Source organism: Taudactylus pleione, unplaced genomic scaffold (assembly GCF_031769625.1).
Source record: "Taudactylus pleione unplaced genomic scaffold, aTauple2 ptg000070l, whole genome shotgun sequence".
Lineage (NCBI taxonomy): Eukaryota > Metazoa > Chordata > Amphibia > Anura > Myobatrachidae > Taudactylus > Taudactylus pleione.
Genome location: NW_028284472.1, coordinates 11,214,635 through 11,237,373, shown reverse-complemented (window position 1 = coordinate 11,237,373; position 22,739 = coordinate 11,214,635).

The window sequence follows — 22,739 nt, the reverse complement described above, 5'->3', positions numbered from 1 at the left end:
TTGTAGACCTATGTAAACAAGTCTTGCACTTGGAGTCTAATCAGTCTGGCCTTTAAGTCTGGTGACTCAGACATGTGATGTTATTGAGGCAGACGAGACATGCACAATAACACACAATCTAAGAGACAGCAGACAGCGATTAGCCATTTAATTACATATCAACACACACTGCTCTACTGCGCATGCATGGTATGCTGACCGTGCATGTGTGGCGTCTGAAGATGGTGTTAAATGCCAGGGCAAAGCTACGGGCATACTATGCATTCTGGAGCTTGGTAAATCTGACAGCATAGCAGCCCCCATATATTTCAGAGGCTGTGCTTCCAAATCTGCCCGTGCCAAAGAACTGGTGCGAGTTCTGATGGTGTCACCGGAGGTGGCGTCTAAAGAAGCCACAGGCGATGTTACAGCGTGTACAGACGCTGAAAGCGGCACACTCAGACGCAAGAATGTACACCAGGGAAGGGATTTGTAGTGGCACGTATAGATTAGCAGTCAGGTGATCTCTCTCTGTTCATGGGATTGGCTATAGCTATGGAGAGATTTTTATGTCTATTTTGTTTATTCTGTTTAAGGTCGGCTACGTTTTGTAACACTTTGTTGAAGATTTTCTGGCTGAGACTTATTTCAGTAATCAAAGATTATGCGCCTTAATCTACCTACACACTATACAATTATTGGGGCGATTTGTGAATAATCGGGTGATCGGCATGATTTATTGTATAGGTTTTATGATCGATCATTTTACCCTTAAAACGATTAGGAAGCACCTACAAATGAATTGCTTCCTTTATGTGATCTATCGGTCAAGAACAAAAATCTCGTCCTCAATTTCCCGATATCGAGCAGTGTGTGCGCATTTTCAATAACCTGCTCATATTTCCTATGTTGTCCTGTTACTGTGTCATCATCCTTGCGGTTGGACATATGCAACACAGTGGCAAACGCAGGATTTCTAGAGGGGAGTTTCCAAATGCTTGATTTTAGAGTGAGCACCTGCGCACGCAGGGGGGGTTTCCGAGTACCTGTCTGTTGCTCCATCGCCGCCGGCCCGGCAAGCTGCTTAACAATATTACTTTTTATTTTATTTTGCAAAGCCTGGGCTGGCTGTAGGGGGAGCTGCCCCTCCCAGTCACTTCCCATAGGGGCACTGTAACCGGCCCGCAATGTGAGAGAGCGCCTTCTGCCGGGACTCTCTGTCCTTTACTGCATGCGCAGCGAGTCCCGGAGCCGCACGAGGTAGGTGGAGGTGCGGGAGGAATAATATTTATAAAATGAATCCAGATAACTTCTGTATGCATATGTATTGGGGGGGGGGCAACGGCGGAAAAGGATAATCTTTATTATAACGAGATGCATGACTCACTGATGTATGTATTTGCGCGGGGGGGGCAGATGGCGTAGTGGGAAGGGGGAGAGGATAATATTTAGGTGCCGGGGGGATGGGGGGGGAATTATCTTTACAAAATGACTCACTGCTGTATGTATTTGCCGAGGGCTGGAGAGAATAATATTTATTAAATGAAGCCAAATGACTGATGTATGTATTTGGGAGGGGTAGGGGGGGACAATATTTATGAAATGATGCCAAATGACTGCTGTATATATTGGGGGGGGGGGATAATAATTAATAAATGATTGATCACTGCTTTATGTATTTCAGCTCTGCATTTATGTTTTTTTTAGGTGAGTGCGTGTGTCAGTGTGTCTGTCAGTGTGTGTGTCTGTCTCTGTCAATGTGTGTGTTTGTGTGTATCTGTCTGTGTCAGTGTTGTGTAGTGTGCAGGCTAAGGGGGAGGGGAGGGGTGGGAGCGAGAACATGTCGGCATGTCAGTAATTATAGTGAAAGAAGTACTGGCATAGAAAAGGACAAAATGGCTGCTGTAAGATGTAAGTAGAGATGACGAAATGCAGAGGTCAAAAGTACATTCAGACCTTTTTGGAACTTGGGTATTGTTAGAACATCAACATTACTCTCTATTGCCCATTTGAAAACAGAAAAACATTTCCACAGGTTGCTTCACATACAGTATATCTTGTCTATCAGAGCAGCCTATAGCCACCTGATGCCTTGTTATTTATATTATTTATATTAAAACACTTGAAGTACACAATAAAGTGTATGTTGCAGGCTTATTCTGTTTAGCCGGTTTTGTCATTGGGTCTGTAACCAATTATTTGGAAACCCCCCTTTCAAAATCCTGCGTATGCCACTGAGTGAGTGTGGCCAGTCCATGAAGAGGGTATAATTAGCACTTATCCAGCTTTAATATGTCTCATACAAAGTGTATTGTGTATCATAATTCCAGCATATACAGGACCAGTGATCACATCCCTAACAGTGCATGTTTTCCAAATCTCCTAGTTGGTGCACAGGTTATTTATTATTGGCTGATACATGTTAAAAGATCCACAGGTGGTGCTAATTATTTCATTTGTGATACTGAGAAGAACATGCAGCGATAGTACATTTCTATTATATTACTATTTCTATTGTGGTCATGGTATAGGCTGGTGAGAGGGGTTTCCAGGCAGCCGGAACCCCCCCCCCCCCCCCTGCATTTGCCTATGCAACATGAATGTGGTGTGGTGTAAAATCACTAGCTTCTAACGAAAAATTGCATAATGTGTAGCAGATATTGGGGCTTTGAAGTTTCTGGAAAAAATCGTCTTGTTCCTCGTCCCAATCACCAAAACTTGACAGTGTGTAGCTAACTTTATTCAGAGCCAGTCTGAAGTCAATAAAGTTGAGGTTTTTTTTTCAAACTCAACTTGCCATAATTTGTTACTGTACATGGGGGCGTCTTTACTCAATCCACAGTTTTTTCTATCTCAGGTCTCACTTGCAACACGCTGAAACCGGTGCCGGAATGGCTGTGGATTCGTGGGAAGGGGAGTGAACACGACTGCCGAGGGCGTCCAGTCGCAATGAAAGTACAGGAAGGGCATGTTCTGGTCCCCTGGAAAGTCTCACGCTCCTCCCCCGAGGGGTCTGACTTGCATCAGCTCTGACCCTGGTGTAAGTGGAAAGTTGATAGATAATGATAATGGTGAAGCTGCTAATCACAATCCAGTGAATTATCTCAGGTAGGTATGACAAGGAAAACAATATACAGGGCGGGATGTACTAAGGTTGCAGTGACCATTCCGCCAGTCACCGCAACCTCACTAATCGCATATTTGCTAACATATGTGTTTAGTATCGCAGAGGACAGCTGTTGCAATAAGCTGCCCTTTGCGAAATAGCCGACGCCGGGTGACGGAGTCTCCTTGGGACCCCGCCGAGCCGCGGGAGCTTCCTGCTGGTCACATGTGCAGGAAGCCCCTGGCTCCTCCCTGCACCTGGAAGAAGATTAGGAGGAGGAGGAGGTGGATGACCCAGGAGGAGTGCAGGACGGTGACAATGGAGTGCAGGTGAGTGGGGGCCAGCGCTGGGCGATGTCGGGGCAGTGAGGGGGCGGGGGCGAACCATAGGGAGCGGGGTGCGGTAAGAAGCCCATAGGCTTCTATAGGGTAATGCCAGGTTTTTCTGGCATTACCCTCCGTGCCGACAAAAGGGTGGCCAGGGCTTAGTACATATGGAAATGCGTTAAAAAACCCGAAAACTGGGTTTCTACCGCATTTTTCCTTTAGTACATCCCGCCCACAGTGACATATGTGTGCAGTTTGGTTTAACTTATTTATCATTACAACCAAAAAAGGGAGAACTTGAGTACTTCCCCACTATGAAGAGATTATACCAATCTCAGTGTCTCATGTCTGGTGTTTCGTTGAAATGAAAATCACGACTTTTGTGTTGTTGACGTAATTATACTTTTTTAAATGTTATTTTAGAATGTCACTGTTACGCTAAGTCAACCGAAAAACACAAAAAATAGCAAACTGACATAAAATACATTCAATTAAAATTAAAATAAATAAATAATGGAATTGGAAAGAACACTTTTTTTTTTATTCAGTTCCCTGCATGTAGAACCGTTGAACCAATATTTCAAACACGTCCATAAGTCAAATGACAAAAAGTTTAGTTATCTTACTTCCCACAAGCTCTAGATATAGGGCCTGATACAGGTGTGGACTCTAACGCAATCGCCGCTGTAATCCCGTTCGCAGCTGCTGTGTGAAAATATGCAATTGTTTTTGCAGCTGGGATATGTATTGAAACGTCCACTGGCGGCCATAGCAAGTCCAAACAACTTCGTGCAAATTCACAGCCGCCGACGCAGGTCATTCAGTAATCCGCCATCTGATGAAAATCTGTGCTCACGTAAAATGGGTGCCTGAACTGAGACACTGGCGTCATGTTTTCTGCATACGGGATCGCAGTAGAATGCTGATACACACCCTGAAAATGGCCGTGACCTGCGTTTTTGCTGCAACTCCCCGTAGTCGCCCCCAGTCCTTGACTGTCAATGACAGTCAATAAATCTCCACTGAGAACGGCATCGCTAAGGTACCTTTGTGCATGCGCAGTGCGACCGTTATCTGTTCAATTGCGTAAATATTGGCATTGCCTCCACATATGAATCAGGCCCATGGTACGGAGTTTAAAGAGCGCCAGTGACCGGCGATAATCTTAATGAATAAATGTTAACATACCGGAGAATGTACAGTTGTCTGGAGATAATTATTTCATTTCCAGCTGTATGTTGTCTGTGTACGGTTTTCCAGACGAATGTGAACTCAGGCAGCCCGAGATCAATAACTCAGACTTAACAGTACGAATTGTTTATCTTATTCTAGTTGACCAAATGTTAACTTGGATTGATTAGACCTGATATTTTTAGGCTAATTAGACCACAATCAATTAACTCTGACAATCTTGAAAGAAAAAAATTGATCATGTTCCAATTACTCAGCGATAGATTGATGGAGCGATGTCTACAAAATATTTAATTGTGGACACGCTGCTTGATGATAACTGACATCCCGGGATTTAGTGCTGCAGACATGCAAGGTCATTATATAGCGGAGGGGAAAGTAAATAAACCTCTTGTTTCAGAAATTAGCTTTTTGTTGACCGTTGTATATTTTGTTGACTTGAATAATCTACATTGTGCACAAGTCAGATTTTGTGTGGCTGTGACGTGCGACCACAGTGGGACAACGTTCGACGGAACATAATGTTAATCAGAGCACCTGCAGGTTATGTTATTTAAATAGCAGGTAACAGTTGTGTCTTTGATGTAGACACTGATGGGAACAGTCATTGATTCTCTGCAGTAGAGATAATTTAGCATTTTCTGTGACCTTCATGATTCACATTATATTCTTCAAAATGAATCCATATAGCGGAGAGAAGAGGAACATTCAAAGGTATTAAAATAACATGTTTAAATGAAATTAAATGTCCTTGAGTTTTGCCATATTAAGGAAATGCCAAATTGCGTTGCTATAGCATTATTTGTTAGGAGATACCAGGGATGTCATTGTAACTTCATTATCGCAAGTGAAAGGGCTGTTATACTGTAGGAGGTTAATAGCGTCCGTGCCTGCCTCACTTTAACAAGGCCACCTCTCCTCCCTTTCACCTCCAACTTCTTTCACCAGATTATTTGCAGCAATCCCTTCCCCTTGTTTCCTTCCCACTCCTTCCTTGTTCTGTGCTCTTCACTCCACTGATTTTACCCCCCACTACAATCAGTAATTCAGAGCCTGATACAGAAGTGGGCACAAATCCTGCAAATGTTGCAGCTGCTGAGGTATTTATTGAGATGGCCACTAGAGGCATCTCAAAGCCGTCGCTTGCGTATACAGACGCACCATCGGTCGCACATTGGTTGCAGCATCGTGGTTTCCTGCAACTCTATTGACACTCAACGCCGGTCCCGAGTAAACCGCCAGAACCTTAACCACTGCATATGAATTCACAGTCGCAGGCACAGACACACTCCTGTAACGGTCAAGACATGCCTGGGTTTGAGTTGCCTCGCCCCGTTACCCATCACAAACACTCCCTGTCAACCACTCCGCATCCGGATCCTTACTGTGACCACCATCCAGAGGACAATCTGTGCACTCACTGAAGCAGCTATACTAGCTGCAGGGTACTATTCCACAGTAACAATAAATCTACAATCTTGGAAACATTTAAAAAATTATTTTTTTTTATAGTTTAAAAAAATTTAAATAACTGGAACATTGGGAAGATCCGGTTCTATTCTGGGGTGCATCGAAGGCTGTCATGTGTTTTCTATTTAACCCACTTGAGGACTATTAGAGACAATATGGTAATATCATTGAAACAGCTTATCAACATGGTGTAATTACCAGAACAGAGTACGCTGTGGTTTCTACATTCGATAGGCTTCCCAAGATTCACAAAAATGAGACCTCACCACCAGGATGTTCTATAATGATGGGGATTAAAAACTTGACTGAACAAGCAAGTAAGTTCCTGGACACCTGCTTGGTCCTGGACACCTTCTTGTTTCTGGACACTTGCTTGTTCCTGGACACTTGCTTGTTCAGTCAAGCTTTTAAGGAATTTTGTAGTCAACTTGCACTCAAACATGAAGGATACTATGGACGTACTATGTAAATTGGATGAAATCCACATTGATAAGGGGGTTCTACTCACTACATGCAATGTGGAATCGCTCTTTACTAGTACTCAACATGAAAAGGGTATACAGTCAATTAAATACTTTTTAGAAAAGGATGAAGAAATTTGGTCACTTTCTTGTGGATTTACTTACCTTTGTATTAGCAAAGATTTTTTGTTGTATTTAATGATAAATTCTACTTACAAATTAGAGGCACAGCTATGGGGGTGGCTTGTGGCCCCACCTATGCTAACATCTATTTAGGGTGGTGGGAGGAGACCATAGTCATAATTTAGGATCATGATGAATATACACAGTACAGTATATACTGATTTGGATGAGATACATTGATGATCTCCTCGTAGTATGGGATGGCCCTTGTAGCAAATTCATAGAGTTCATTGGTCTTTTTGGATTGTCATTAAGAAACCATCAGGGATCGACATGGTTTCACTTTAGGGGGTATATTTACTAGAGTTTGATTTTGGATTTGTGGTGTATTTGAATTTGATTTTCATTTAGTTTTGCACATCAGAGATTTCTAAAGGCAAAATGTAAAATTGAATCTAAAACCGAATCCCATTCAAAATCAAATCCAAAAGAAACCTTTATGAATATTTGCCTATACAATTTACAGAATATCTTGATTTCACATGGGTGTCCAGATAGTTACTCCTTTTTCACCACTTACAGGAAAGAGTATTCCGGATATAAAGATTTATGAAAGGGTACCTCTGTTTTTACAGAGTGAGTAGGGTATGATCCAACACCTGACAGATTTATTACCATCTTGAAAACATCCTTATCGTTGGAGGCATGGCCCCAGAAACGGCCAAGTAGCAGTCATGTATGTGTATTTGAGTGCAGAGCATATGTCCCCATTCCTAAAGAAAGAAGACGCAAGCTGGTTCCCAATTCCATCTCGTGTATCATGGAAAACAGAGCAAAGGCTACAGATTATGTGACATCAGCAGCAAAAAGCTTCTAAAGTTGAGAGAGACGTAGGGGTAAAATTAGTGATGATTGTATTTGGCTGAGACTAGACATGCCGGACAACGTTGGGATTTGCATGAGCTTTTTGTGCACCTGAAATCATGGATTTACTAACAATCGTGTTTGACTGTCTCTAGCTTACCGATGGTGATACTGATCATGTTTGGTCATGTGCAAGTTCAGTCATACTGGCCGGAAATCAATAGACCTGCCTGTGAGCTGTGTGTTATGCCGAAGCACTGCACAGATCAGTGTGATCTGTGCAGGCTTCTGTGTGTTACAGTGTAAAGAAAAGCATAATCAGCCCATGACCCATAAGCCCATTATTGTACTGGAAAAATGGAGGGAACAGATTCCCCTGTATCTACAACCAGCAACGGGCTCAACCAGTCGGGGGGCAATACCATAGTAGGGACTTACACATCATAGGGTCCTCCTGCATTCACATTAACCAACCCCTAACTGGTCAACCCAGGTCTGGGATTCCTCAGAGAGTGTGAAACCTCCAAAAAAGGGGTTACTCCTCCTAAGACACTCCCAGGCCTGGGCTGAAAGCCTGGGGCTATTCTCCGCACCCCTGGCTGGTGCATGTTGATTGTTTGCTATTGTCAGTTACAGTGGAACTACAGGTCCCAGCAAGCCTGCCCCAACATGGCGACAATTGGAGAACCACAAGTGCCAGCATGCCCGGACAGTAAGGGCCTACTGTCACCTTTACCCCGCCTGTAAAGAAAATATTTATAAAAAAGACAAGAAACACATTGAATATGTTAACCCTTTATATATTTTTATATGTTAACCCTCACTTACGCACACTCACACTGCATACATACCTTCTCCATGGCACTGGTCGGTCCGCTTCTTCAGGTAAACATCCAGGGGGCTTGGTGAAAAAAAAAACACTCTGACAGTCCCACAGATGCACAAAATGACAGCACCTTAGTGCTGATTGGCTAAGAGTCAGACCTCTATCAGCCAATCAGCTGCTGCTGCCATAGAAACCATCCGCTGATTGGCTGAGAGAGGTCTGACTCTTAGCCAATCAGCGCTCAGGTGCAGAAAGCACATGGGAACTGTCATTCTCATGGATGCACTGTATGTACAGTATGTACTTTAGGCATGGTCATTTACATGTCCACTATGTATGACTTACTACCACACCAGCTGGACTTTGACTCAGCCTACCTAAATAATGAACCAGAAGAGGAAATGTAATGGAACCACCAGAACATTACAATGAAGATACATTCCCAGAGGGTAAAGGATGTCTTTTGAATAAAACATTGTACTGGCTTTAAGAAAAGGAAATGAAACACCTGATTGGTTGCATTTTTCTGTGGTGTTTTCTAAAAATTTTGGCAAACATATATAGTTAAGTACAGTATATATATTTTGTATTCTAAATACACAATTATATAAAATAATGCACGGCCATCACAGCGTTTCACTTTTTTTCCATGTGATCTAAGCTGGATTAATAAAGAGGATATATATATACATATATATATACACATCTATAAACGTGTGTGTATATATATTAGGGGTCAGAAATCCGAACCCCCCCGAGCCCCCCCGATCCGAGGCCGATCCGAGTCAGGCTCGACTTTTCCCGCCTGACTCAGATCTGACATCGAGGCAAACGTCATCATCCCGCCTTCCGAGTCTCGCGGGTTTTGGATCCTATATAAGGTACCCGCGTCGGCGCCATTTTCTCACTCGGCTGTGGACTGTGAAGAGGGAGGGTGGGAGTTAGGGCTGGCTGGGCTGTGTAGTGTAGTGTAGTGTAGTGCAGAGTAGTGTTGTGCTGTGCTGTGCTGCGCTGTGCTGCTGTTGTCCACTACTTCAAAGTCCATAGGGGCTGGCTGTGTTGTGCTGTGCTGCTGTTGTTAATAGGGGCTGTGTCCACTACTTCAAAGTCCATAGGGGCTGGCTGGACTGTGTTGTGCAGTCAGTTCTCCATAGGGGCTGTGTCCACTCCAAAGTCCTGTGCAGTGTCCCAGTCCTAAAGGGGTGCTGTAGTGTTGTCCAGGGGGTGCTCTGTCCATCAGGGGTGCTCCCCCCAAGTGCTAAAAAAATAATATTTTTTCTGTGTTTGTGAATTGTGTGCGCAGTAGCCGCACGTGCATCAACAAAGTAGTGCCAAGCGTGCGCCTGTGTCATAAGTAAAGGGCCAGCTGGCTTGACCGGTAAAGGGTGCTGTAACCCCCAAAGTACACTCCAAACCAAAAAAAAAATATTTTCTGTGTTTGTGAATTGTGTGCGCAGTAGCCGCACGTGCATCAACAAAGTAGTGCCAAGCGTGCGCCTGTGTCATAAGTAAAGGGCCGGCTGGCTTGACTGTTAAAGGGTGCTGTAACCCCCAAAGTACACTCCAGTCCAAACCAAAAAAAAAATTATTTTCTGTGTTTGTGAATTGTGTGCACTGTGGCTGCACGTGCATCAACAAAGGAGCAGCGCCAAGTGTGCGCCTGTGTCCCATAAGTAAAGAGCCGGCTGGCTAATTTCTTAAAGGGTGGTGTAACCCACAAAGTGCACTACTCTCCAGCAAAAATAAAAAAATATTTTCTGTGTTTGTGTGCGCTTTAGCCGCACGTATATATCAATATAACATAAATGGAGAACCAAACTTTCTCCGATAAAAATAAAATAAGGAAAGATCAAGAACTACTTCCTCCTAGTGCTGTTGCTGCTGCTGGGAGTTGTTCATCATCCCAGAGAGGAAGTAGGAACATCACTACTTTTACTAAACAATTGACCCTCCAACAGTCCCTAGCGATGAGGATGAAGTACGACAGCAGTCATCCTGAAGCAAAACTTATAACTGAGGCCTTGACTGCTATGTTGGTGTTAGACGTGTGTCCGGTATCCGCCATTAGTGCAGTGGGATTTAGACAATTGATGGAGGTAGTGTGTCCCTGGTTCCAAATCCCGTCTAGATTCCACCTGCATCCTCAAAGCAGCAGCGACAAGCGTGCGTCTGTCTGTTAAAGGGTGGTGACACCCTCAAAGTGTGCTACACAAACAATAAAAATATTCTTTTTTTTTCTGTCTTTGTGAATTGTGTGGGCTGTAGCTGCACTTGCATCCTTAAAGCAGCAGCGACAAGCGTGCGTCTGTCTGTTAAAGGGTGGTGACACCCTCAAAGTGTGCTACACAAACAATAAAAATATTGTTCTTTTTTTTTCTGTCTTTGTGAAATGTGTGGGCTGTAGCCGCACCTGCATCCTTAAAGCAGCAGCGACAAGCGTGCATCTGTCTGTTAAAGGGTGGTGACACCCTCAAAGTGTGCTACACAAACAATAAAAATATTGTTCTTTTTTTTTTCTGTCTTTGTGAAATGTGTGGGCTGTAGTCGCACCTGCATCCTTAAAGCAGCAGCAACAAGCGTGCATCTGTCTGTTAAAGGGTGGTGACACCCTCAAAGTGTGCTACACAAACAGTAAAAATATTGTTCTTTTTTTTCTGTCTTTGTGAATTGTGTGGGCTGTAGCCGCACTTGCATCCTCAAAGCAGCAGCGACAAGCGTGCGTCTGTCTGTTAAAGGGTGGTGACACCCTCAAAGTGTGCTACACAAACAATAAAAATATTCTTCTTTTTTTTTCTGTCTTTGTGAATTGTGTGGGCTGTAGCCGCACTTGCATCCTCAAAGCAGCAGCGACAAGCGTGCGTCTGTCTGTTAAAGGGTGGTGTAACCCTCAAAGTGCTCCAAAAAATAAAAAACTATTTTTTTTATGTGTTTGTGACTTGTGTGCGAGGTAGCCGCACGTGCATCAACATAGTAGCAGCGCCAAGTGTGCGTCTGTGTCATAAGTCAAGGGCTGGTTTGGACATCTGGTCCGGACTGAAGGACGTGCCAACAATTTCTGACAAGTCTACTGTCACTGCATATGATACTGTCCTCAAAGCAGCAGCGACAAGCGTGCGTCTGTCTGTTAAAGGGTGGTGACACCCTCAAAGTGTGCTACACAAACAATAAAAATCTTGTTCTTTTTTTTCTGTCTTTGTGAATTGTGTGGGCTGTAGCCGCACTTGCATCCTCAAAGCAGCAGCGACAAGCGTGCGTCTGTCTGTTAAAGGGTGGTGTAACTCTCAAAGTGCTCCAAAAAATAAAAAACTATTTTTTTAATGTGTTTGTGACTTGTGTGCGATGTAGCCGCACTTGCATCCTCAAAGCTGCAGCGACAAGCATGCGTCTGTCTGTTAAAGGGTGGAGACACCCTCAAAGTGTGCTACACAAACAATAAAAATATTCTTCTTCTTTTTTCTGTCTTTGTGAATTGTGTGGGCTGTAGCCGCACTTGCATCCTCAAAGCAGCAGCGACAAGCGTGCGTCTGTCTGTTAAAGGGTGGTGACACCCTCAAAGTGTGCTACACAAACAATAAAAATATTCTTCTTTTTTCTTCTGTCTTTGTGAATTGTGTGGGCTGTAGCTGCACTTGCATCCTCAAAGCAGCAGCGACAAGCGTGTGTCTGTCTGTTAAAGGGTGGTGACACCCTCAAAGTGTGCTACACAAACAATAAAAATATTCTTCTTCTTTTTTCTGTCTTTGTGAATTGTGTGGGCTGTAGCCGCACTTGCATCCTCAAAGCAGCAGCGACAAGCGTGCGTCTGTCTGTTAAAGGGTGGTGTAACCATCAAAGTGCGCTCCACAAACAATAAAAATATTCTTCTTTTTTTTTCTGTCTTTGTGAATTGTGTGGGCTGTAGCCGCACTTGCATCCTCAAAGCAGCAGCGACAAGCGTGCGTCTGTCTGTTAAAGGATTACATCGGTGACAGCATCCAAGTAGGCATGTCAGACAGTCCGTACCTGTACTGGCTGGAAAAAGAAGCAATTTGGAGGTCCCTGTACAAACTGGCTCTATTTTACCTGAGTTGCCCCCCCTCCAGTGTGTACTCCGAAAGAGTGTTTAGTGCAGCCGGGAACCTTGTCAGCGAAAGGCGTAGGAGGTTGCTTCCACAAAATGTGGAGAAGATGATTTTCATAAAATGAATTATCAACTCTTCCAGGGAGACCAGCCTCCAGAACGTACAGAGGGACCTGTGGTTGTGGATTCCAGCAGGGACGAATTAATACTCTGTGAGGATGAGGATGTACACAACACTGAAGAGGGTGAGGAATCGGTGGATGAGGAGGATGAGGACGACATCTTGCCTCCGTAGAGCCAGTTTGTGCAGGGACAGATTAATTGCCAGCTTGTTTTGTGGGGGCCCAAACGAACCAATCATTTCAGCCACAGTCGTGTGGCAGACCCTGGCACTGAAATGTTTGGTTTGTTAAAGTGTGCATGTCCTGTTTATACAAAATAAGGGTGGGTGGGAGGGCCCAAGGACAATTCCATCTTGCACCTCTTTTTTTTCTTTGCATTATGTATAGTTTGGGGCCTAGTTTTTCAAACTGCCATCCTGTCTGCCACTGCAGTGTCACTCCTAGATGGACCACGTGTTTGTGCCGCCCACTCGTATCTCTTAGCATAGTCATCCAGCTACCTCGGTGCAACCTTTTGGACATAAAAACACTATTGTGAGGTGTGAGGTGTTCAGAATAGACTGGAAATTAGTGGAAATTAAGGTTATTGAGGTTAATAATAGCATAGGAGCAGAAAAACCCACAAATTCTGTGTTTTTTGCTGTTTTTATGCTTTTTTTCAAAAAAATACAGATCCAAAACACAAAACCCATAACCCAAAACACGGAAGGGTGGTTTTGGCAAAACCAATCCAGATCCAAAACACGAAGAAAGATCCAGATCCAAAACCAAAACACAAAACACGAAAAGTGGCCGGTGCACACCCCTAATTATATATATATATATATATATTATATATATATATATATTATATATATATATATATATATATATAAATATACATAAATGATTTAACAAAAACGGCACTCCCAGACTGCAGTAATCAAACGAACTCCAGTGCTTTACTGTGCAACATTTCGGGTCCACCCCCCGTCATCAGGACACACCTGATGACGGGGTTACTGGACCCCGAAACGTTGCACAGTAAAACACTGGAGTTCGTTTGATTACTGCAGTCTGGGAGTGCCGTTTTTCTGAAATCGTTTATATGGAGAGGTACTTCACCCCAAGATGAGCACCCCAGCAAGTATTTGTTAGCTCTTTGCAACGAGTGCCTGTATTGTGTACCAGATAAATATATATATATATATATATATATATACTGTATATATATATATATATATATATTTTATTTTTATTTTTTTAATGGTAACTAAGAAAAGAGTTTGGGGCTCCTTTCTGCCCACTTGATTCTTGCAACCACAGAAATAAACTAAATTGAGAGCCCTGGATGGGTAACCCAAAATGGCAGGGGTGAACACATTTTGTATTTACTGCTCATGTGTCAAAGTCGCACGTGCATCACGATTGTGTTAGTACAGAGCAGCAGTTGCAATTTCAGACACCTGCACAGAGAAGTACAGAACATTAAACATTTATTGGGTACTCCTGAATGGTGACGGGGCGCTGATCAGGCGCACAGTGATGGTCCATCTTCTGTGTGTTGCGGGAGTGTCACGGGGGCATGCTGCTGAAGTGTTTGCATTGAGTGATTTTTTGCAATCTGCGCTTGTGTATGAGTCGCAATGCGCGTGCGCGAACCCGTCATTGCGATGGGAGAGTGCTCACCCGTAGCCCGCAGTCGGGCCGCTATTTTGTGTGACAAATAGCGCTGTTTGTGGGTGGTAACAGGGGAAGGTGCTTGTAAATGGGGTTGTGGATGTGTGAACGCAGGCGTGTCCGACCGTCAGAACGGCATTTAATGGGTGTGCATAATTAGCAAAGTAGCGTCATTACACACGTGACTGGGTTGTATTTTAGCCTGAACTGCTCGCAATGTTGTGGTGGGAAAGCTACCACAAGCGCTGCGAGCAGCTCCGATGGCTCTCAATGTTTCCAACTGATCCTACAGCTGCCTGAGATGACGTGTGGTGCGAGTGGCAAAGGGGCGCCTTTATACAGGTGCGAGCGCATAGTGCGGCCGCTCGCTACTACTTAGTGGGCAGCTTTACGCGACGCAGTGCGAGCACATGATTTAAATAGCCGGCACCTTTTAGCCAGCGAGTGGCTGCAAATAGCGTCCGGGTCTGAATCAGGCCCAGAGTAAGAAAAAGCAAATAACTGTGGACCTGGATAAACCATGTTGCAATGCAAGGGGTGCAAGTACTGTGCATGTAGGGTAAATACTGGCTGCTTTTGCATGTAGCCCACAAATGCTGCACAGCTTTATTTTTGCACTCCAATTTAGATTTCATTTTGGATACGACCCTCCCAAATCTCTCTGCACATCCTACATCTTCCCCACCTGCAGTGCAGCATGGTTTTACCAAGATGCACAGTTACAGTACTTGCAAAATCTTACTCTATTCCCAAAGCTGAATCAGGCCCAGAGACGCTTAACCGCTAACATAGGGCTGGTGCACGTTTCGACTGTGTGACTGAGGGTTCAGGGTTGTGTCCAGCGGCGGCTCCAGCAGTGGGGCTGCAGCACAGCCCAAAATTCAAATAGGGGACCCACACCAACTGCCACAAACATTGTTGTCCAGGACTCACTGGCAGTTGGTGTGTCTCCCCCCATTTGAATTTTGGACTGCGCCGCAGCCCCGCCTCTGTAGCCGCCACAGGTTGTGTCTAAAGATGCGCCAAATGGTATTTCAGCGCCTATGGCCACTGACAGTGGGCGTCTTAGTCCTCCAACATTCGGACACACAGATGTACACCAGGGAAGGGCTTTGTATCGTCATTAGCATAAAGACGCAGATGTGCTACTGGCAAAAGATGAAGTCATGGGCGCGGGTTCCTCCAACTGCACCCTAAAGGGGCCTATTCATCAACACTAAAATAACGGTTTTAATGACATTTTCCTTAATTACCGTTATTTTAGTATTCATTAACACAGATATCTCTGATATCTCCCGGTTAAGTCCGCCTGCGTTAATTTCCACACTCCCCATACATTAGTACATTAGTACATTAGTACATTAGTATGGGGATGTAGAAATTAGGCTATTCATCAAATTTCCCAAATTATGTATTTTTGGAATTTGATGGTGTTGCTAGCTATACGCCACTCTCAGGTGGCATATAGCGGGTTACACTTACCTGCTTACAGCTGGGCAGGTCCTCCTCCGGCTCCCTCGTTCCCCCTCCAGCTCCGGCTGCTGCCTCCGACTGTGTTCTCCCGGCCAAACACTGTTTCTCCTCTTCAGACGGGAGGTCGGGGTCCGCTGCTGCGCCCAGGTAGGTGGGGACAGGGAGGAGAGCGGAGGGGAGGGGGGGAGAGGAGGGGGGGGGGCACAATTACCGGAGCTGTAGACAGTGCTGCACATGCACCGATTTTGTCAACGTAACGGCGCATGCGCAGCACTGATTACAGTTGCGGTAAGGTAGTGTAGGCAGGGATAACTATCTATTTTCTGAAGAGCTGTCATCGCAAAAATGACAGCTTTTCGGAATAGATAGTTATGGGGAGGAGGAATGATTAATTCCTCCGGTAATTAGGTAGAAATCCATGCGAGTTCTAAACCTAATTACCTCCATCGATTGTTTAGTTATGATGAATTGGCCTTAAGCCTTTTGGAACTTGGTAAATTGGCTCAGAGCACAGGACCTCATTCAGAGCTGCTCGTAGGCGGCCGTACGCTCGTTCCGAGCGATGTTCGCACATCTGCGCATGCGTACGGTTTGTAATACGCATGCGCGAACCAGTCAGTGCGGCCGAAAATCGTTTGTTTGCTATATAGCGAATGCCTGCTCTTTTGAGTGACAGGAGGAGGCGTATGTGGTTGGTAACGGGAAGGTGCTTGAAAACGGGGAGTGGAATTCAGAACGCAGGCGTGCTTAAAGGTCAAAACGGGCGTTTTATGGGTGTGCATAATTAATACAGCAGCGTCATTGACCACGTCACTGGGTTATTTTATAGTCAGAACTGCTCGCAATATAGCGGTTGGAAAAACCAGCCACAAGAATAGCGAGCAGTTCATACGCTGTTCGATGTACTCGATTAATCTAATAAATAGCTGACATGACGTATGATGCGAGCGGCCAGGGGGCGTATTTTTCAAAAAAACTACCGCATGTTTTGTTCGCTCGTTCAAACATAGAGGCGGCAACAGACCGCAAAGAGCGAACGGTTCATTTGAATAGCCACCCCCTTTTTCTGAACGAGCGAGCGCTAATAGCGTCCGGCTCTGAATCAGGGCCACGGTTCCCAGGGAGAATAATGGTAACTGTGGTATCCTGAGACACTTAGCTGAATACAGGAGTTACCTCTGACATCTGCTTTTGTCAGATAACAAGGAAACTGAATTATGCCTAAACCATGTGGATATCTCCAGGGCCAGATTTCCCACTAGGCAACCTAGGCGCTCGCCTAGGGCCCAGCGAGACCCAAGGGTCATATAGCAACTGGAAGGCGGAGCTCGGAAAACATCAATCGAACACAGGCAGTTTAAACTGATTGATGTTTTCCGAGTGCCGCCTTCCAGTTGCTGTATTTTGGATCCTTTTTGCGGGATACCTAGGATACCAGTATCGTATTCAAGTGAGGTTGTAGTGCTGTCTTTTTTGTTCTTGTGTATATATATATATATATGTGTGTGTGTGTGTGTATAATGTGTGTATGTATGTATTGTGTGTGTATATAGATATATATATATATATATTATATATAATATATACGTAACACCTTCCACCATCCCCTGGCACCTTCCTCTGCTTCTAGCCCCTGTCACCTTCTACCCAACCCCCATCACCTTCCTCTGCCTCCATCCTCCTTCACCTTTCTCCGTCACCAGGAACCATCTTCTTCCTCTGCTTCCAGCCTCTGTCACCTTCTGCCCCATCACCTTCCTCTTCCCTCAGCCTCCCTCATCTTCCTCTGCCCCCTTCACCTTCCTCTGCTTCCAGCCCCTGTCACCTTCTGCCCCAGCCCCCATCACCTACCTCTGGCCCAGCCTCCTTCATCTTTTGCCCCCTTCACCTTCCTACGTCCAGCCCCTGTCATCACTTCACACCCCAAACCGCCCTTTTTTTTTTCACCACTTCACACCGCCGGTGCCCCCTTCCTCCTACTGCCACTCCCTCCAGTCATGTATAGTATAGTATATGTAATAAATCACAATGCAGGACATCTCACAGAAATCTCCGGCAAAGTGCTAATTAGCGCTGCAGAATGCAGTCCCCATTATTATTAAGTGGGACTACAATCTGACCCCTATTTTCTAAACTCCAAAAAGCAAAGCTTTTTGGAGTTTAGTCCTAGTAGTTTACACCATCTTCAGATGGTGTAAGCTACTGTAAGCCTATGGAGGCTCTAGGAGCAGGAGAGCTTTAGATCTCTCCCCCGCAGCCCCCAGCAGGCTTTGGAAACTGACACTGTGTGCATGCGCAGTGCCAGATTCTCCGGGAGAAGTCTTTCACTTTTGTGAAAGACTTCTACAATTTGCCGGGGATATATCTCGCAGGGACAACGGTTACCGCAACTAATGTCTCTGCATGTTCCCCTTTGTATATAGTGGGAATATTTTCATTAAAAAGCTTTGAATAATTGAATATAAGGAGAAAAAACAAAAAAAAATATGTAAGGGGCATGAATCAGGAACTCACATATTGGGGCCTATTCATTAAACCTAAAAATTCTCTAGAGATAATTAGGTTTAGAACTTGCAAGGAGTTCTACCTAATTATAGGTGGAATTCATCATTCCACCTCTCCATAAGTATCTATTCCGAAAAGCTGTCATTTTTGCGATGACAGCTTTTCGGGAAATAGATACTTTTCCCTGCCTACACTACCTTATCGCATCTGGAAACAGTGCTGCGCATGCGCTGTTACATCTGTAAAACCAGCGCATGCGCAGCACTGCCTACAGATGCGTTAAGTTTGTGTACCCACCGACCCACTCAGCTCACCTCCCCCCCCCGACTTACCTGTCCGCGCAGCAGCCTCCGGCTCCGTCCTGCTGGTCTGTCATGTGGTTTCCCAGCAGACCACATGACAGATTAGAAAAAAAAAAACTTTTTTTTTTTAAACTTTCTTGTGCTCTGCTGGGGAGCGCACATGTCCGACCAGCCTCCGGAGCCTGAGGGACTCGTCGGGGACCTGCACAATGGGATACAGGTAAGTTTCACCTGCTATTCGCCACCTCACAGTGGCGAATAGTAACTGCATCAAATTCCGAAAATTCATAATTTTCGGAATTTGATGAATACCATAATTTCCACATCCCCATACTAATGTATGGGCAGTGTGGAAATTAACGCAGGGGAACTTAGCAAGGAGATATCTGTGATATCTCCTGTGCTAAGTCTGTTCATGAATACCAAAATAACGTTATTTAAGGAAAATGTCCTTAAAAACATTATTTTAGTGTTGATGAATAGGCCCCATAGTGTTATGGATTGTTTGAGGGAGGGGACCCCAGACTGGTATTTAGCCTAGGGCCCAATGAGGTCTAAATCCGGCTCTGGATATCTCTCTGCATGCTGTGAGACTCGATAAATAGGCCTGGTCTAAATCCATTTGTAATACCAACAACTGTAGCTCTATGAATATATACTTATACACTTTACAACTTTTCAATTACATAACAGAGAAAATAGTTTTTTTTTATCCATCTCTGTGTATTAAATTCAAAAAAGTTGTCTTCAGCTTCTCCGCACAAAACATCCTCACTCTGACCACTTAACGTGTCTTGGAGAAAACACACCAAGTAGGGGCTGGTTGTAAATGTCAAAGGATTTGACAATCCAGCTGCCCTGCGGTGCCATGCTGCAGTGATTACTTTCAGGCCTTATCTGCGGCTGGCAGAAGTGAGAACCTGGTGGCTTAAACACTCTCTCTGCCCTGTTGTGAACTAAGACATTTATCAGGTTGGTTTCCTCCATCTTCTGAGAGATAAGACATAAGAAACTATGGGATATATTTACTAAAGTGAGAGTTTTTAGAAGTGGAGATGTTGCCCATAGCAACCAATCAGATTCTACTTAACATTTAACTAGCACCTTCTAGAAGATAATAGCTAGAATCTGATTGGTGGCTGTAGGCAACATGCTTTTGTCGTTCCCATAACTAACCCCTCTGAATTAGGCTCTTAGGAAAGAGTCTGAACACAAATAAGAAATATACACAGCTCTGAACTGGAAATTTAAAACCATTCCCAGTGGACCAATTCGAGCCACTACCGGCTACTTTTTGAATTTTTACTGGTGAGATAAAGGTTAGGGAAATGAGGAACCACAAGAACCGCAGGGAAATTTATAGGTAGCAAAGCCGGTTAAGAATCCCAAAAAGGTTTCATTTGGAATCCATGGACACAGATTTTTGTTTGCAATTTTTGCCAATGGATGATGGGTGGATCGGTGCTGCCTTCTTCAAGCTGTTACTCATTACAGGTTAGTGCTAGATGGGTAGAGAGGCTACGTTGCTGGGTGCCTGTCCAAACCACTCCATGCCCCACAATATTTATTCATACATCATGTATATGCTGACATGGGTAGTCTCAGACTGAATACTGTTATTCTGAAACAGGTGTGTGCTACAGCTTCTTCTCCCTGGTTCTAATGCCACCAGTAATGGACAGTGGGCCTGATTCAGACCCGGTCGCAAGTGCTGAGCGCTCGCAACCGGGTCGATGGTGGCCCAGAGTGCATGCGCACGACGGAGCACATGCGCGAGACCCGGATAGCGATGGGCAATCTGTCGCTGTGGGTCTCGCACCAAAGGGGCGTGCTGTCGATGTTGAGTGACAGCATGCCCCCTTTGGTGGGTGGGCCGGGGGGGGTGGCAGCCCAGACGGAGGCATTCCCATGAGAACGCCTACCATCTGGGGGCAGCCCCACTGACATCACAAGTGGGGGGACATCACAAGTCATGTCAGTGGGAGAGCTTTCGGCTTCTGTTTGAGCCGAAAGCTCTCTTGCGACATCATAAGTGGGGGGACATCACAAGTGATGTCAGTGGGAGAGCTTTCGGCTCAGATTGAGCCGAAAGCTCTCTGGGGCTTGCGGCAACGAGACCCTACCACAAGGGTCTCGTCGCAAGCCCAATGGTCGCGATGGTCTTGACCATCGCGACCATCATCCTGGCCGCTCGCTATGGCTGTGGGTGGTCACCCACAGTTATGCGAGCGGCCAGGAGGCCATTCAAAAAAAAAAAAGACCATCCCTGATTCAGAGCGAGCGCTCTGTCAGAGCAACCGGCTCTGAATCAGGGCCAGTGTTTCCATAGACCTCATCATCAACAGGGCCGTAACAAGGGTAGTGCGAGCTATGCCATGGCGTAGGGCAGGGGGCACTGTTTGGGCCTGTCAATTTTCCTATTTATTATCATTCTAACTTGTATCTTCCTCTTCTTTTATCCCCAGCATCTCCTGGCCTCCCCTATCTCTTTCCTGGCCCTTCCCCATGAGGCCATGGCCCTTTTTCAGGTGCACTATCTTATGTCCCTATTTAAAAAATGGGGGTGGGGGTGCCAATGCTCTCTCTGGCACAGGGCACCAAAAAATCTAGTTCCGGCTCTGATCATCAATGTTTCTTGAGTGCAAGAGACGATCTTGAAGACATAGGGCCTGATTCAGAGCCACTCGTAAGTGGCAGCTCGTTCGCTCCGAGCGATGTTTGCCCAACTGCGCATGCGTACGGATCGTTATACGCATGCGCGAACCAGTCAGTGCGGTCGAAATTCATGTGCTCGCAAAATAGCGAATGCCTGCTATTTTGAGTGACAGAATGAGGCGTATGTGGGTGGTAACAGGGGAAGGTGCTTGAAAACGGGGAGTGGAAATCCGATCGCAGGCGTGCTTAAAGGTCAAAATGGGTGTTTTAAGGGAGTGCATAATTAATCCAGCAGCGTCATTGACCACGTCACTTGGTTTTTTTTAACTCAGAACTGCTCGCAAAATAGTGGTTGAAAAAACCAACCACAAGAATAGCGAGCAGTTCATACGCTGTACGATGTACTCGATTAATCTAATAAATAGCGGACATGACGTATGGTGCGAGCGGCCAGGGGGCGTAATTTCCAAATTTACGTTCGCGTGTTTTGCTCGCTCGTTCAGACTTAGAGGCGTGAACAGACCGCAAAGTGCGAACGGTTCATTTGAACAGCCACCCCTTTTTAGAAAACGAACGACCGCAAATAGCGAGCGGCTCTGAATGAGGGCCATTGTTCCCAGTGACCCTAGAGATAGAGCTGATGTCTACATACTCTACCATAGATTTTAAATATTTTTTTTTTGTAAAGCACCGGATGTCTGTAAAAAGTGTTAAAAAAAAAATTAAAAAGTAAGAACAAAGAAAAAAAATAAAATATTAAAATACCTTTAGTGATTATAACCAACTGATGGCAATGCTACTGGCACCGCTCACACAAGGGAGGAATTTTACTGAAGTGCCAGACTTTTGGGGTTGGGCTTCAAATCACCACACATCGCCAGTGGTTTTCATCTCTCAGTAGCAGTATTTAGTGTGCAATGTTTCGGAATGTGAAGACCCAAACCACTGGCGATGTATGGTGGTTATAAAACAGTTGTATGTGGTTTCGGGTAAAAAGCTTGGTAAAACCAGTTGTGAAATATCCAGTTGGGTATAGAATTTTTTTTTAAAAAAACCCTCCCATTCAGTAGCGTGCCCTATGGGATCCAATCAAAGGATCGGGCATCTGCAGCAAGTGCGTGGTGCGGTTGTCAGTCAGTGGTCAGCAGATGAGGGTGGGGGATGAGACTCAGGGGAGAAACAGCTGCAGCCTTATAAGCCTATTTGTTGATCAGACGCTGCTTGCGGCCTCTCTTGGGATATGCAGTGTGGCCGGGCTCAGCTCTCATTGCCATCATGCTATTTACTTTTTTTTTTTTTAATCAGTTTGCGGAACTGTGCTGAAGTCAATATGGAGCTATTTTTAACCGATTTGCCCCAGGAATCACCCCCCCCCCTCCCCCCTCCTACACAACCCCTGGCTACACCACTGTACGAGACCAGGCTGTCAATGATCATTCTTGATTCTAACCTGTATTGGTCAACCTTTCTTACCAGCCCCCGGACTATGATTCTGACCCCAGAACTTTATAAAAACACACACGTCATTTTCAAATAAACTTTAATTAAGAAAAAAAAAATAACCAAAACTTCGTAACTGAAACTTTTCTTCTTTTATACCTTTGACGTGGCACAAAT